This window comes from Lepidochelys olivacea (assembly GCF_965140295.1).
Source record: "Lepidochelys olivacea isolate rLepOli2 genome assembly, chromosome: 10".
In the NCBI taxonomy this organism is placed as follows: Eukaryota; Metazoa; Chordata; order Testudines; family Cheloniidae; genus Lepidochelys; species Lepidochelys olivacea.
This window is the reverse complement of record NC_140420.1, coordinates 82,006,640-82,024,063: the sequence shown is the minus strand read 5'-3', so window position 1 is coordinate 82,024,063 and position 17,424 is coordinate 82,006,640. Positions and strand designations below refer to the sequence as shown.

The 17,424-nt window shown below is 47.1% G+C and overlaps 1 protein-coding gene across 3 annotated transcripts in view; it reads right to left on the bottom strand.

Moving 5' to 3' along the window:
• GLCE (glucuronic acid epimerase) overlaps positions 1-8,253 on the bottom strand; it is a 111,033-nt gene extending 102,780 nt beyond the window's left edge. The window contains exon 1 of one of the 3 annotated variants that reach the window (XM_084640821.1): positions 8,197-8,253. The gene's annotated coding sequence lies outside the window, so the exon portion shown is untranslated. Of the gene's footprint in view, positions 1-7,754; positions 7,847-8,196 lie in introns of those variants that run through there. The other 2 variants (XM_084640820.1, XM_084640822.1) reach the window with 2 other exon arrangements.
• Positions 8,254-17,424: the final 9,171 nt, after the last annotated feature.

Sequence of the window (17,424 nt, the reverse complement as noted above, 5' to 3'; positions counted from 1 at the left end):
TGTGTCTGGTAACACCCATTGTTTCATGTTCTCTGTGTATATAAATCTCCCCACTGTATTTTCCACTGCATGCATCTGATGAAGTGAGCTGTAGCTCATGAAAGCTTATGCTCAAATAAATTGGTTAGTCTCTAAGGTGCCACAAGTCCTCCTGTTCTTTTTGCGGATACAGATTAACACGGCTGTTACTCTGAAACCAGTAATACGTCAGCAGCCCCACTCATCAGCTCCCGCACCCTGCTCCCAGAGCCTCCCACACACCAGCAGCCCCGCCGATCAGCACCTCCACCTCCCTCCCCGCACCTCCCAATCAGCTGTTCTGTGGCATGCAGGAGGCTCTGGGGGAGAGGGGGAGGAGTGAGGGCATGGCAGGCTCAGGGGAAGGGGCAGGGCCTGGGGAAGAGCCAGGGGTTGAGCAGGGAGCCCCCCCCGGCCCATTGGAAAGTTGGCACCTGTCGCTCCAGCCCCAGAGTTGGTGCCTCTACAAGGTGCCGCATAGTAACTTCTGAAGAGCCGCACGTGGCTCCAGAGCGACAGGTTGGCCACTCTTGATCTAGAACTTGATGAGTCTACTACAGCCTTGGCTAAGAGCCAAACAGCTTTTAGCTCATGCAGTAGAGACTCATACATTTAGTTCCAGAAGGTCCCAGGTTCAGTCCTTCCCGCTGATGACTGGGGTCCATTCATATTACACTGGTAGGTATTGTAGTTCTGATTATCTAACCTTAAATTTGCCTACACCAGACCTTCCCATTGCTAAGGTGCTGAACCAATGGCTTGAATTATTTTAATTTGCCCTCCTACAGAAAAGTATGTTTTGATCATGTATTCAGTACTTTTTTTTTGCTATATCCTCTCCACACCGTTCAATGATCACTATCTGAATGCACAATAAGGTGCCAATGCAGACTTTGACCAACTGAATGAAATTCAAAATTAAAGAGGCTAGATATACTAGCATTAACATCTCTAGCATAAAAATGCTTAGCTACTGATTAATAATGTATCCATAATATACCAAAGCTTCAATTTATGAGATCTACTACATGCTAATAGGGTAATGACAATACTTTACATAAACATCAGACAGAAGTAGACCTGTTCAATAGGTTAACATACTTTCACACATGTAGACTATGTAGGCTTTTTTTAACATATGGCCTTAGGGGCTAATTCAGCAAGGTGCTGAGCACTCTTAATTCCCAATGAGTTCTTATATGATAAAGTACAGAGTAAATAAGTATCTACAGTACTGAAATTACATTACTGACATTAACCGGGGGGGGGGGTCGGGGGAATCAGTGATAACTGATGAACAAATACTTTCAAGAAACCGATTGTGAAATCAACATCTAGTCAGACACAACTTTAATTACACCCCTTTGTATTATGCAACATATTTCAGAGACTGTTTTCAGATGAATTACAATCAGAGTACAAAAGCAATCCTAGCTGCCTCTTTGCATGTGAAAATCAGATACAAAGCTGGTAATATCAGGCAGAAAATATTGAGGGAGATTATCAAACAAACTAAAGGATGATCTAAATACTGTACTGCTGAACAACAGTATCTAAAGAAAGACACACACAACTCAAAGATTGAGGCTTCCATTCTCAATCCTTGTTTCCAGATGCCCTAGGACTCTATTTTCCCCACTGACAAATAGGGAATATCCAGAAATGCGCAATGTGAGAAGATACGAGAATTCTAAATGCAACTTAAATACTCCACAGCCCTTGCTATTGTCTCAACCCTCAAAACTGGGTGTAGATTAAAGCAAAGACAGTGATACAACTCCAGCATCCATTAGATGACAAGTTTACATTCTTAAGATATGGCAGCACAACAAAAAGGTATGTGCATTAATAGACTGCTGATGCACATCTTGGGTATATTGCTTTGGTCTTCAGCTGCACAAGACATACACCATCAGAAAGTCAGATCTGGCTAATTGCTAGCAGAATACAAATTAGTTTATTTTACATTTATTTTTTTAAATGACCTTTGAAAAAAGTTTGACTAAAAAAAAGTCACTCATCTTCTTGTAACTTGTTCTTCGAGATATGATGTTCATGTCCATTCCAATCAGGTGTGTGCACGTGCACAGCAGCGAGAAGATTTTTCCCCTAGCAGCATCCATTGGGTTGGCTTGGTCGACCCCTGGAGCCGCGCCTTCATGGCGCTCAATATAGAGCCCTGCTGACCCGCCACCCCTTCAGTTCCTTCTTGCCGGCTACTCCAACAGAGGGGTAGGTGGGTGTGTATTGGAATGGACATGAACACCATGTCTCAAAGAACAACAGTTATGAGAACGTGAGTAACCGTTTTTTATTCTCAGAGTCCTTGTTCATGTCGATTCCAATCAGGTGACTCCCAAACCTAAGTTTTGGAGGCGGGGTCGGAGTTCAGATGTCCACTGACTGGAGCTCTGCTCTGCCAAAGGCCACATCATCTCTGGCCCGCTGGGTAATTGTATAATGCGCAGTGAAAGTATGTATGGAGGACCAGGTCACCGCTCTGCATATTTCCTGGGTAGGAACTTGCGTGAGGAACGCTGCTGAAGAAGCCTGCGCCCTGGTGAAGTGCGCTCTGAGTGGAGGCGCAGGCACCTCTGCCAGGTTGTAGCACTCTCAGATGCAGGACGTGACCCACGATGAAATTCGTTGGGAGGAGACTGGAAGACCCTTCATCTTGTTGATGAATGCGTAGGATAGAACACTGGGAGGAAGATGTCCTGGTTGATGTGAAACTGGGAGACAACCTTCAGGAGGAAAGCTGGATGAGGCCTGAGCTGAACCTTTTCCTTATAGAACACAGTGTAAGGAGACTCTGATGTTAAGCCTTGAGCTGAGGTTATCACCACCAGAAACACCACCTTGTACGACAGGAAGAGCAAGGAACAAGTCGCCAGCGGTTTGAAGGGCAAATCTGTCAATTTGGAAAGGACCAGATTAAGGTCCCAGGTCGGGGCCGGTTGCCAGAGGCGCAGCTATAGACTGTCCACACCTTTTAGGAAACGGGTGACCATCGGATTGGCAAAGACTGACCGGCCTTCTGTGCCTGGACAGAAGGCAGAAATGGCTGCCAAGTGAACCCTTACTGATGACATGGACAGTCCCTACTGCTTGAGATGAAGAAGAGAGTCTAGTATAAGTGGTATAGGGACAAGCGATGCTGCGCCGACCAAACTGAAAACCTCCTCCACTTGGCAAGGTAGGTAGCCCTGGTGAAGGGTTTCCTACTGCCAAGAAGGACTTGTCTAAGCGGATCTGAGCAGGAGAGCTCCATCAGGTTTAGCCATGGAGCTTCCATGCCAGCAACTCGAGGTTCGGGTGCTGGAGACGGGCGAGATCCTGAGTTATTAAGTCTGGGAGGAGCAGCAAGGTAACTGGAGCTTCCACAGACATTTCCAGGATCAATGTGTACCAGAACTGACAGGGCCAGGCTGGAGCTATCAATATCACTGAAGCTTGATCCCTCCGTATCTTGAGGAGCATCTTGTAAAAAAAGAGGAATAGATGGAAACGCATCTAGGAGATGGCCTCGCCATGGGAGGGGGAACTTGTCCGCGATGGAGCCTGGGCTGCGATTCAGGAAGGAGCAAAACTGCTGGCACTTCCTGTTGTGTCACGCCCTTGCCCTTCAGCTCCTGAGGAACCTCTTCCACTCCCCCAAGCAATAGGAACGAGTGCACCTCCTGTATGAGTCGCCGCTTGTGAGAAGGGTCCCTGAAGAGGCATGGGGAAGGGGGGTGAAAGGGCGGGAGGGCCAAGATTTGCTAATACTAACTACACTAAGATGTAAACAACTATGTACAATGGACACTGCTAATGGCGCTTGCCATGGCAAGAGCTGTGAGAGGTTCCAGCTAACCGTCACAGACAGTAAGAAGGAACTGAAGGGGTGGAGGGTCGACAGGGCTCTATATTTTCTGCCATGAAGGTGCAACTCCAGCGGGGTCCCAAGCCGACCTGACGAATACTGCTAGGGGAAAAAGCTTCCAGCTGCCATGCACACACGCAAATACCTGATTGGAACCAACATGAACAAGCACTCGAAGAACTTAATCTATCCTTTCAAAATGAGAAGCAGTCCCGGGATTAAAGAAAATAGTGGAATGAGGACACCAGGCTTTTCTTTACTATGTAGTATATACACAATATAAATTTTAACCTTGACATAATTTACAGGTCCCACGAACTAACGCACACTTATTCTTATACAACACTTCTCAAGCATAGATCTGAAACAACTCAAAGGTGGGTAAGTAATATTATCCTCATTTTTAAGATAGAAAGTTGAGATGATTTGCCTAAGGAGCTGACACGAGAACCCAATTTTTTCCTACCTATCTGGATCCTTTTCCTCATCCCTCAGAAGCCCAGCTGCCCTTTCAGCAGATTGTGGCCCATCACTCACTATCTATACTAAAAACCTACATTAGTAATGTTGAACCTGTATAGATTTTATGATAGAAAGTGCCTAGAGATCCACAAACTACTGTTATCAACAGCAACCTTTTCAAGGGAGAGAAGGAAGGGGAAGTGCATTGAATGGGGAGAAAGAAACAGAGGGAACAGTTTAAAACCATTGCATTCTTCTCTATCCCCATTTCTGTTCACCACATGCCCAGCTGCCTTTACTCTATAGTCTTCTCCCAGCAATTTAAGGTCCCACCTGCACAAACATGCACCAAAAGTTCAGCCAGCCACTTAGAATATGGCTTTAGACAAGCTATACGCCCAGCTACTAAACATTAAAGTGCTGTGTTTGGACAAAGTTTTAATATGCTTACCATAACCTCTTAATTGTTAAACATTTCCATATCTTTTTAAATAAATGCCCTAGTAACATTTGTCATGTCATACCTGCTACATATAAACTCAAACATACATTGCTTGGATGTTCCACAATATCCAAAAGATGCAGAAATCCACCCGCCCATATTTCAAAGAACAGTCAGGCACCACTTACTACATACTTGGGAGGAAAAAAGGTGTAAGAAATATTTATTTGTTTAAAGAACATTCCTGAGCAATGCATGCAGTTTCATAGATAGTGACATCTAAGTTTCTCCTACTATACGTACTGTACTTAAAAACAAAAATGCAACCTCCTGAATATTTGTAGGTTTTCCTTATATAGCTGCAAATTTAAGCCAGACCGCACCAATTAAGTAACAGACTCCATACGGACTCAGAACGATTTTACCTGTTTATCTAGATATCCGATATATTTTACTCTGCTACTCCACAAATCAGTTATGATCTTCCATACATTGAAAACTATCTGGAAGAAGCTATTTTTGCTTTATCCCTTAAGAACAATCAAGCTTCATTTTAGTCCAAAATAAAATAAGTGGGGGTTTTTAAATGTAAGTTTGATAAATGGACTAATACAATCTCTACTTCTACATCCTGCTAGGCCTTTTGAATTCACCCACTAAGCAAACTATTCACAAAATTGTCTCTTGACACAGACAGATATAAAGGGGCATACATATTTCCACAAAGAATATTTTGATCAATAGTTATATTTGAAGGTTACATAAACAGTGCGAAATGGAAGCGGTTTCTCCTGTTGGGGGTGCTTACTAGACCCACTATAGCTTGGGCCCTTAATCAGCATTATGCCATGGTTAGGCATATTTAGAACAAAAAGTTACCTAAACTGGTCTGCCTATTTTATAAACGGAACATCAAGGGGGAAGGGGGGGGGAAAAGAGAGAGAGACAGCCATCTTTGTGGTTTTGGATCATCTGACAAAAAAGCTAATCAACTGCACAACTATCTTTGAAGAGCATTAGCATTTTTATGAAGTTTCTACATCAAAATGGTGAGATCAAATTGGAGTGGTTCCATGGATGTAGCCAGAGGATATAGGTATATTTCACGAAAAGGCACTCCCCACTGAAATGGTTGTTAGAATCACAGAACTGTTGCAACTAATTGTAACAGCTATAGTAGCATCAAAGATTAAGTAATCCTAAATTTTTGTATTTCCTAAGATAAAAGTCTAACAAATCAAAATTCTTTCTGTCCCACATAAGCAGCTAATATTCTGTCCCACTTCTATGGAACCAACACCACCACCAAGAGGGAAATCCATGTCTTTTGGGAGGCCAGAATAACGAGTCAAGATCCACTGTTACAGATCAGAGGAAAACCCTTAAAAAAAGGGTTAGAAAATTCAACATTGTGTCCCTATGTTTAATTCATGTTGCCTTGTGACAGCACAAGTAGCTGGCAACAAGACACTAGCAATAGCCAGGTAATAGGGGATAAGTTAGGGTCAGAAGCATAACCTGAGCTTTAAATATTTCTGCTTTAGTCAGTCCACATTACACCTTTAAGGAGACAGTAAAACTACCTCAGTTCCACATGAACAGGTGCTGGCACAATACAAAGAGCTATTCACAAGCTCTCTTCTATGCCAGACTGCACCTGCAGTGATGAAGCACACAAAGAAAAGGCTGCTCTTGACCAAGAAAACAGCTCGCATAAAAATTCCCAAATAGTCTCTCCAGTCACCATAGAACATTTCAGATCCAGTTACGTTAGTCTCGTAAAACTCTACACACCCACTCAATTGGGATGAGTAAGTTTACTCACCCATCAAAATGATCCGTTTCTTTAGAGGATCATCCTAAGGGTGGCAAATTTTTATGGGTGTTTGTTCAAGATCGGGTTACTCATACAATGCTCTGGCAGCAAGACGCAGTACTTTACCCACTCTGATGAATGAAACAAATATCAACCTGTAATCAGTGCCTTTATCCTTTCTCCAGAAAGAGCTGCTATTGCTCTCCCTTCTCCTCCTGGACCTGGAATTTCAAAATCTCCATCCTGAAACGTGAAGCCCCTTCTACTAAGCAACTTGAGGAAGAGAATGGACGGAAGCACTTTTATTTACTTTGCACAGAAGCCAAAGTGAACATGAAAGCAAGAGTGTAAAACTCTGATACAGACACAGAAGAGCATGGAGCTGAAAAAGTGGTGGCCGGGTTTGACTGAAAACAGCTACAACCAAGGCTGTCGGGGTAAAGCAAATATGTCTCCTTTCTGCAACAGTCTCAGAGCGGTCTGACTTCCCAGTTGGTTGTTTCTTCTGTGGTCTCTCCAGGGAGTTTCCAGACAGTCTTGCCTATAACCCTTGCACACCGCTCCCAGGCACCATCCTCCTCAGCTTCTACTCTCTCTGCACCAGGGCAGGCGCTTGCTGTGGCCAGACCCGAACCCACCGGGCTCTGTACTCGTCGGGCAGCCTGACAACTGCTAGAGGGAGTCAGAGGAACAGGGTGGAGGAAAGAGACCAGGAGACTGCACAGACCGGGCGCTCCCCCCAGCCGAGATCCTCCAGGAACCCACATGGCCCCGAGGCGAGGCAGGGGTCAAACCGGTGGCGGGGGGGGGGGGTTGGAACAGTGTGTACAGTGGGGGGGGGGGGGCTGAGAGCCGTGACCCAGACGGTCACCCCTGCGTACGATGGAAACCACCTCAAGCCGGGGGGGGGGGGGCGGCGGCCGCTCCCCAGCCCCACCTGTCAGGGGAAGCCGGGCCCGGAGCCCCTGGGGGGGGGGGGCAGCCGAGCCCCCGCAGCCGGCCCCGGCCCCCCAAGCCCCGGCCACTGCGCGGGACACGAGCCAGCCCACACGCCGGGGAGAGGAGACCGAGACGGCCCCGGAGCCGGCACAGCCCCTGGCCGGGTCCCGGCTGCCAGGCTGCCCCGCCCCGCGGGCCCCGGCGGCTCCCACCTGTGCAGGGCGGCTGGGCGCGGGCCTCCCTCGGCGCGGCAGCTCCCGCCTGTCCCCGGCCCGGGCGGAACCAGAGTGCGGGGGGCTCCGGGAGGCGGCGACGTGGGGCCGCGCCGAACCCCGCCCCCGCCCCCGCGGCGCCCCCCCCTCCCCGGCCAGCGGGGCGGGGACACGCGCGGCCCAATCCCAGCGCACCGCCCCCAGACCGCCGGCCAATCACCGCGCGCCGCCGGGCGCGGGGCTGGAAAGCTGCGCCCACAGGCAGCCGCGCTGAGGTAGGAGCGCTCCGCAGAGCTGCCGCCGGCCCCGGCAACGGGCGCCCCCAGACCCTCCCCGGCGCCCCAGGTCGCGGCGCCCGCAGCCCCTTCGCCTCGGGTCCGGGGCACCTGGCGACCGTACACCCGCGGGCGGGGTAGCCCCGGAGCCCCCCGGAAGTTCCTACCTGCGCGGGGCGGGCGCGGCGGAACCACAGCGCCGGGGGGCGGGGAGCGACTCCGCCCCCACTTCCCGCGAGAACCCGGCGGGGGGCGGGGACACATCGCCCAATCACAGCGCTCCGCCCGCAAGGAGGGCGGGCCAGCGTGGGACCCGCCGTCCAATCCCAGCGCGCCGGCGGGGCGGGGCTGGGGCTGCTCGCGGAGCGGGGACACACGCGGCGCCCGCCCAGGAGCGGGGCTCATGGGAACCCCGCCAATCCCCCGCCCCCTCCTCATCTCCCCAGCCGCGCCGCCGCCGGCGGGAGCCGGGCGCCGGGCACGTGGCGCTCCCCCGCCCCGCTCCTCCCCTCGGGGGCTCCGGGCGCTGGCCGCTGTCGGCAGCCGGGACCTGGGCTAGGTGGGCCCTTGCTCTGACCCCGCCTGGCCGCTCCGCTCGCGGTGGCCGCTGGCCCTGGGCTGGGCGCGGGGGCGGACGGCTGGAACCCTCGGCCGGGCTTTGTCCGCCCTCGCACGCCGCTCAGGAAAGCGTTTGCCCGTCAGGGCTGTGGAAAAAAACCCCGCCCCCGCCCGAAATAAGTTTCACAGGCAAAAGAGCCGGCGTGGACAGAGCTGTGGGGGCGAGAGAGGCTCGCCCTGGCCTAGCTTCCCCCTGCTCCACCAGGGCGGTTTAATTGTACGTAGAGCAGCTGCCTGGGAGACCGTCCAGGGGCGCAGCTGCAGTGTAGACATAGCCTTGGGGTGCCACAGGGAGTGAGAAGGGGAAAAAGAAGCTTCAGAGGAGAGCGCTTTAGACTCCTGTCTTTAAGGAAGTCCCCTTTGAGCTGCCATCGACCTGGTGTCCTCCATGGCCTTTGTGCTCTCTGTTTCTCACCAGCAGCCCTTAAACACCTGCTCTACCCACAAGTCTTTTAGCTGGGGGCTCAGACACTGGTATCCACCTCCTATTTCCGAGAGCCTGGGTTGCTGCTCCCAGCCAGGCTCTGCACCCACATCACAAGAGGTGGGGAAAGTCCAACCACGTTACAGAGTCCCCAGCCAAACCTTCTCCCAAAAGCGTGAAGCTTGAGCTTCAGCCTCTTTGTTCTCTTTTCATCAGTGAGGACCTCGAAGTGGTTACAGAACCCCCCCCCCAGCCTCAGTCGCAGCCTCACCATACACCAATCTAACTGCCCCATAGAACCTAGTCATGATGTGATGACCACGTCCTGGTGCAGCTTCATGAAAATTGTTAGGGTAAGGACCCTTAGGGTGGGGCTAATACACAAGATATGAAAACTATCCTAAGACTATCTACTCCTGCATTCATAATGCAGCCTTAGGGAGTCACTGATCCCCTTTCTAAACCATAGTATGTGGGCACATTCTCCTTAGATCATTCAGAATGTGTCTCTTTTAAATTTCAGATATCTTGGAAGGGAAAATCTGAACCTGTGTCCCATTAACACAAACAGGTTGAGTGTGATCTCCATTTAAATCAGCATAAAAACTAATATTGTGGATGCACCTGTGTAAACACTTGAGTGACTGCTTGGGGACCACGTGCTCCTACGGTGACTCCACCTTCACCGGTTTCCTTGAACGCTTCTTTTAGGAGCAGCATGAGGTGTGGGAGTTAAAAACATGTAGCCTGACATTTCTCCCCATTGCATCCACAAATCAGTTTGGAACCCTGGTAGCTAGTCTTTGGTGGGTAACCACTACAGCCAACAACAGATTAATGTAGTTTCCTATCTTCATGTCTTGAGTCATGCATCTTGCCTACATACTGCTGCCAACAGGACTCTCAGAGAGCCACCTTCAGCGAAGTGAGTAGGCACTGTGCTCAACTTGTCTCATCTAACAGTTACTGAATGAATATTTCACACTGAATCTCAAATTTTGTAAGTGCAAAAATTAAACCAATTTATCTTTTTAAAGCAATCTTTTTATAGCTATGCTCTTGGTGTTCCAGATTTCTCTGCCCTGTGGTTTTAGGAAGAATACAGTACTATCAGATTTTTGTTTTTTGGAAAACCTACTCAGTCTACTCTGCACATTTAAAATCCTAAAAGTTAAAGATACTATATGATTCTTCTACAATGTAGTGCTTTGAAAACACTGTGGGCCACTCCTTAATTGATGTAGTCTGTGTAGCTCTATTGAAGTTAGCCACACAGTCCACACCCTGTAAGGATCTGGCCCCATGTAATCTTCAGAAGTATTGCTGTTTTAACACCCCTTTCAGAGAGCAGGTATCTTTTCAGTTCATTAGAGCTGTAGCAGGGCTTCAGCTCACAGCCATAGGAGCCTTCAGAGTCTCCTCAAACATCAGTGCTCTATGCTTCCATTCACTTTGTACATGTGCTAATTATTTTGTCAAGAGGAATTATAGGAAAAATAAAGAGATTCATAACTACATATGCTGGGATTTAACAGCCACATTTTTCTTCCCTCGCTTAATAGCCTTAAAAAAAGAGAAGAAAAATAAATTGAAACAAAATCTGAGATACTTTCAATATGTTTAATTCATGTTCATCTCGATTAGTATAGAGATATTCTTGGCTAGTGCTGTGTGAAAATTGCAAAAAAAATCTTCACAAGGTTTCTCAGCACAAATCTCAGTTTAGTTCTGGGCTGCTTCATGGCTCAGAACTTTAGGTTTTCACACAATTATTGCATTGAAACATGCACAATTCCACCACTTCTACAGCTCCCCTTCTGCAAACCTTTACTACCTGACTAACAGTGCTCACTACTGAGAAAGGTCCTACATAAAGTAATAGGGTTATTTGTAGCAGCAAGCACTTCATCATCTAGATAGTAAGGCATTTGCAGGATTGGTTTTTTTGTCCCAATCCATGGATAAATTCTTAGGGTCAGATCACTGGGTCCTATTAGGGGCCAGTCCACTGCCCAAGATAGAGTGCAGCAGTCTCCAGCCATGCCCTGGTATGTTCTTCCATGCTACTGGGTGCTGGGAGAAGGTAGAGGAGAGCCAGCTTTACACTATCTGGGGATTTCCCTATGGCAGGGATCTGACCACATGGCCTTTACATTCTCACTGGCTTATTGTTTGGTCAGGCTTCCTCTGCCAGTCAGTTCCAAAACCAGACCCTGGGCTTGATTTTCTTCTCATACCATTTTTCTGCTGGTATTACACCAGTGGTAACTCAGGATTTACACTGATGGGGTAAGGAGAAAATTATGCCCTCGACCTTTAATCCAGCCTTACTTAGATATTTCAGGTCCAGGATTCTTTCAGTTTTAGTATAAACTTCCATTACTAAATTACAACTGTTGCCTGAGTCACTTAGGGCTAGATCCACAACGGGGACTTAGGTTCAGCACTGCAATGCCTAACTTTAGGCACCCTGCCACCTACTGGAATCCACAGCACCAAGGTACATGCCCAGGCTCCCTACACCAAGGGAAGAGTTCGGCACCTAAGAAGGGGAACTGCAAAAGCCAGTAAGCTGAGGCCTGGTCTACACTACACAGTTAGGTTGATGTAAGGCTGCTTACATTTAATTATGTCAGTAGCTACATTAAAGCTTTGTCCCACCAATGTAAATGCCCTAGTACACCGAAGTCAGAACTCCATGAGAGGTGTAGGGCTTATGTCGGTGTAGTTAGGGTGACGGAGTGTCTCTGTAGACACTGCGTTGCTTTCATCAGCTATTGGCTGTCTTGTCATACTGCTCCATACTGGAGCTGTTAAATTGACAAGAAAGGTGGGCAGCTAGAGTCCAGCTGCCCTTGGCTGTCCACTTCCAGCCGGGCTCCTGCCCGGAGGCTCCCCATTCCCCACTTCGGGAGCCATGAAACCCGAGCGGCTGCCCCCCACTCCTGCCCTGGCTCACACTTTGCCTCTCTTCAGTTGGTGGAAGCGCTCCTGGTGAGGATGCACACCATCGACAGGAGGAGGGTCGTGTGGACATCAGTCACCACAGTAATTAGCGTGGTGGTTGTAAGTCAACCTAACATAGATTGACTTAGGGCTGTAGTGTAGACATCCCCTGAGGCGGAGCAGGGATTTGACCCCAGCTAGCCTATGTGAGTGCTCTAACCACTGGGTGAAGGGGATTCTGGCATGGGTCTCTCACTGTCTCCTGTTGAAGCTGTTCCATTTTATATAAATAATTAAATAGCAATTGGAACAGGGACTTGACTCTTCCTAATTCCCAGTGAGTGCCCTAACCACTGCCTAGAAAGCCATTCTTGTACTCTCACTGGCTACATAAGTTTTTCAGACACAGTGGAACAGCTTCAACAGAGGAGACTGAGGGAGATTTACCCCCACAATACCCCCATCTAAATACATGGGAGAAGAGAGAGCTGGGTTCAGATTCCTACTCCATAGCTGGTAGAGGGAGGATTTGAACATAGCTTGCCCACATTTTGGACAAGTGCTCTAACCCCCTGGTTACAAAGGTGATGCAGTGCTTTCTACTCTCAGTGTCTGGGATCTGAGCACACCTGTTGGATCCAGTCCCATAGGCAAGACAGGTGGGAAAGAGCTAGTGTAAGGATTCCAGTAGGGATTAGGCACCTGGGACATAGGGTATGTCTACATTGCAGCTGGAAGATACAATTCCCAGCTCAAGTAGACATACCCACGCTTGCACTGATCACGCTAGTGCACTAAAGACAGACGCATACCAACTTCCATCTATATACACTGAGGATCTTGGACAGGATTGTACTCAGGGCCCCTAGCCCAGGGGTGGGCAAACTACGGCCCAGGGGCAGGCAAACTATGGCCCGGGGGCACATCCGGACATTTTAATCCGGCTGTCAAGCTCCTGCCGGGAAGTGAGGTCCAGGGCTTACCCCACTCTGGCACTCCAGCCAGGGAGCAGGGTCAGAGTCTTGCCCCACTCCACACAGCTCCCAGAAACAGCAGCATATCCCCCCATACAGCTCCTATGCATAGGGGGCTCCACATGCTGCCCCCACCCAAGTGCTGCCCCCACCGCTACCATTGGCCGGGAACCACTGCCAGTGGGAGCTGCAGGGATGGTGCCTGTGGACAGGGCAGCACGCTGAGCCGCCTGGCTGCATCTCCAGGTAGGAGCTGGAGTGGGGACATGCTGCTGTTTCTGCGAGCTGCTTGAGGTAAGTGCCACCCAGAGCCTGTCCCCCTGAACCCTTCCTGCAACCCAAACCCCTGCCCCAGCCCTGATCCCTCTCCCACCCTCCCAACCCCTCAGCCCCAGCCCAGAGCACCCTCCTGAACCCCCAACCCCCAATTTCGTGAGCATTCATGGCCCGCCATACAATTTCCATACCCATATGTGGCCCTTGGGCCAAAATGTTTGCCCACCCCTGTCCTAGCCCATCGTGCTGTCTGTTCAGCAAACAACTGTACTGCTATTTTTAACAGTCTAGCACAATCAAAGCTAGTGTATGTCTACCCAAGCTGGAAGTTATGTTGCAGACATACCCGTAGATGGCTGTATGCATACCCAGCAGAAGAAATGAAAGCACCTAGGAGACTTTAGCAGCAGAAACAAAGGTGCCCTCAGGGTTAGACAGCAGCTCAGGAGGGGGATTTGAGGATCTAAATTTTGGATTAAGGCACCTAAATCCCTTTGTGTGTCTAGCGCTTCATGAACTCAGGAGGATAATGGTAGATTGACCTTTCACTGATTTCAAATTAACCAAGTGAAAAAGCACTCAGTAAGGGCCTTAATTAAAGCATTATCTTAATTAATCACTTTTGGACAAATTGTAGAAGAGGGAAAAGTATCTTATGGTGCTTCATTGTTATGTTACTTAAAATGATGCTAAAGGTCACATGCAATTGAAGGGTCTTAAAATTAAATTGTGATTCTGATGACTTTTCAAAATGTGAACAGAATTATTTTTCAAGTTTCTCCCAAAGATTGCTTCCATAGTCACATGCACACAACACTCCCTCTTCTAAAGTATTCATTTTTTAAAAGTTACATAGGGAAGGCAGAATCGTAAAGTAAAGTGCAAAGAAATGTGAGGATTCTGAAAGGTTATTGCTTTTTCTTTTTTTTTAAAAAACACAATAGGTACTTATAACCGTAGTCATCGCAGGAAGTCACTTTCAGAAATTCACAGTTGCAAATGAATTCAAAACCCATAGTGATGCGTTTACATTCCTGTGCCAGATGTAATAGGTCATATACAATACATTTCTTATATTTACCACCTTTTGAATTAGAAAATCTCAAAGTGCTGTACAGGGAATATAGTTCAATATAAATTGTCAGTTTCCCCACATTAAAATAAAACAATAAAAAAGAAAACTTTAAATTTGAAGGCCCAGTTCTTTTATCGTTGGGCACACTGGTGTACTTAATGCCACAATTACTTCTTAAAGTAAGGGTAGCAGAATAGGCCAAATGGAGCTAATGGAATATTACTCCCAAGCAGAGTGTTTCAAAAACTCAGCACATAGAAGGCAAATGTCCTTGCTTTAAAGAACTTCAGCCTATTTGGTTAGACAATCAAAAGCCAGTATCAGTTCAGTACAACATGTAGAAGGGGAATGAAGTATAGAACTGTGCAAAATGCAACATTTAGCTTGACCAACTAATCTTAAATAGATTATCATAAAGGTTTGAAAAGTTTACAAGAACCAAGGCAATTTCACAATCTGTTTCAACCCTTTCCTTAAGTAGAAAAACCACTACCTTTACACCTAAATACAAAGGAGAAATAAATTTCTTAGAGATGCCTCAGCTCCTCTTAAGTCAGCATTCTTCCACTGTAGTCCAGCCATGCCTGTTCAGCACACAATCCACAGCGCAGTCATGCCTTGTGCCCCGTGGTATCCTCCAACAGACAGTCTGCCTGGGTCAGATCTCTAGCATACACATTTCGCGGTTCTTTATCCAGTTGTTGCTTTTGTGGGCAGTTGTTAGCACTACAGCATCTACTGTGACAAAATGTTGAGGTTATCCTTGGCGCTTGCTACGGAAGTCCTCAAGGAAATAGATACTGTAAAGCCTTGATTTTACAAACATTTAAATCTTATAAATGACCAGTTATACAAACTAGTTTTCCCACCTGAAAAAACCCCACATCACAAAAGTGATGTTGATGAAAAACAAGTCAACAGCTCTTCCCATCCTCATGCCTTCAGTGGTTTGGAAATCACTGCAGTGGGGTTTGAAGGGCAAGAAGGAGGCAATACAGTGCACCAAACTACAGCCTATGCACTGTACCTACTCTAGTTTCGAGATGTTCAATTTTATGAATCTCTCAATCCTCAATTAGATTAATAAAATAGGGGTTCTACTGTTAAACTCTTGTTTAAATGACCGCACAACTTTTCGAGGTCCTCTACCATCATTGTTGGATCCTTCCATGCTCTTATCTTTGGAAGCAGCACCCCAAATCCAAATAACTCTGAGGTTGAGGCAGGTTCAAAAACCTGGATTCAGGTTATGTGGCTTGGGCCACCCTCAAGTTTAAAGGCACATATCACCAAGACTGTAGGCAACACCAAGGACTGCTGTTGATTGCAGTGCTTTGTCACCAACTTCATCACTGGAAAACTACTGGATTCCTCAGCAGGAACAGGATAAATGAATCCCCAGTCTCACACCCTGTTATGTGAATTGGGGCTTTGGTATTCAGTCACAATTGTGCCTTTGGGGATATACTTTTTTTATTCAGGCAATATCAAAAATACCATGAAGAATAAGCAGAACCGGAGAAAAGTCAGATTTTTTACCTTCCATAAAAAGAAGAGTCTTAATTTAGAATGGAAATATTTTATTTAGATTTCTTGGATTTATTTGGACTATCCTCCATTGTGGCTATTTCACTTTAAAATACTGAATGAGAATTCTATGTCAGAAGGTGATTAGGTATGCTTAAAAGTGAGAGTTTTAACAGATTTTCTCTGCTCGGGTTTCAGCAAAGCACAGAGGGGTTTTCAAGTAGAGCCCTAAGTATTATAATGCATTTAAACAGCATTTAAAGGATGTGTGTGATCCCAAAGCTAAAATGAAAATTTATTCTGCATTTATTATCTTGTTTTTACAGATTTTCTGCTGTGCGTTATTTGGAAAATCCTTTACTTCAGACAGCCAAAATATCAAGTTCAGTTATTTTCCTTTCAGTCTTTTACTGAGTTGGGTTCTAAGGTGATGATTCATGTATTAATATGTGGTTATTAGATGACTCCTCTACCTCTACTGCTGTTATCTGTCTTTGGCAATGGAAAAAAGAAAATTCATTCTTAAAATCTCGGCAACAAATGGAACATGCATAGAAATCAATCCTGCTCTCATTGACGTCAAAGGAAAAAATTCCATAGACTTCAATAGAAATAGAATTAGGCCCATATATCACCTATTAGTTTGATTTGTAGTGCTGAGAAAATCCATACATCTGAAAGGGAAAAAAATGTATCTGTTAAAAATAAGTCATAGGAATTAGGTGACTGTTGATGATATTTATCTCAAATAGGGAAAAACAAACATTACAGCTGTCAATTATAAATATTGGGTAGGGTACCTATTACCTAGAGCAGAGGTTCTCAATCTTTTTCTTTCTGAGGCCCCCCCCAACATGCTATAAAAACTCCACAGCCACAGGGGGCCTTGCAAAGCTAAGTTGCTCAGGTTTCAGCTTCAGCCCCAGGTGGTGGGACTTGGAGCCCTGGGTGTCAGCCCCAGGTGATGGGGCTTTGACTTTCTACCCTGGGCCCCTGCAGGTCTAATGCCAGCCCTGCTTGGTGCCCCCCCCCCAAAAAAAACCTGCTTGCGGCTCCCCAGTGGGCCCCAGCCCTCTGGTTGCAAACCACAGACCTAGAGGTCCATCCGAAATTAGGGCCCATGCTACTATGAATTGTGCATATATGTACACATACTAAGAGACAGTCCCCAGTCCAGAGAGATTACAATCAAAGGCCCCAATTCAAGATAACACTTAAGCACGTGCTTAAGGTTAGGTGCATACTTAAGTGCTATCCTGAATAGGGATGCTTTACTGAATTAGGGCCTAAATAAACAAGACAGACAAAGCCAGTACTATTATCACCACTCTCTAAAGAGGGAACTGAAGCAGAGAGTGAGATAAAGGGCCTGATTTTCCAAGCACCCACAGGGCTCGTTGACTTCATTGGAGTTGTGGGCATTTCTCACCTGTAAATAACCAGCCCACAAGTGACTTGACCCAGGTCACACAGGAAGTCTGGGAAGGGAACCCAAATCTCCTGAGTCCTAGTCTAGTATCTTTAGCACATATCTGTCCTTCTCTTACTCACTGGA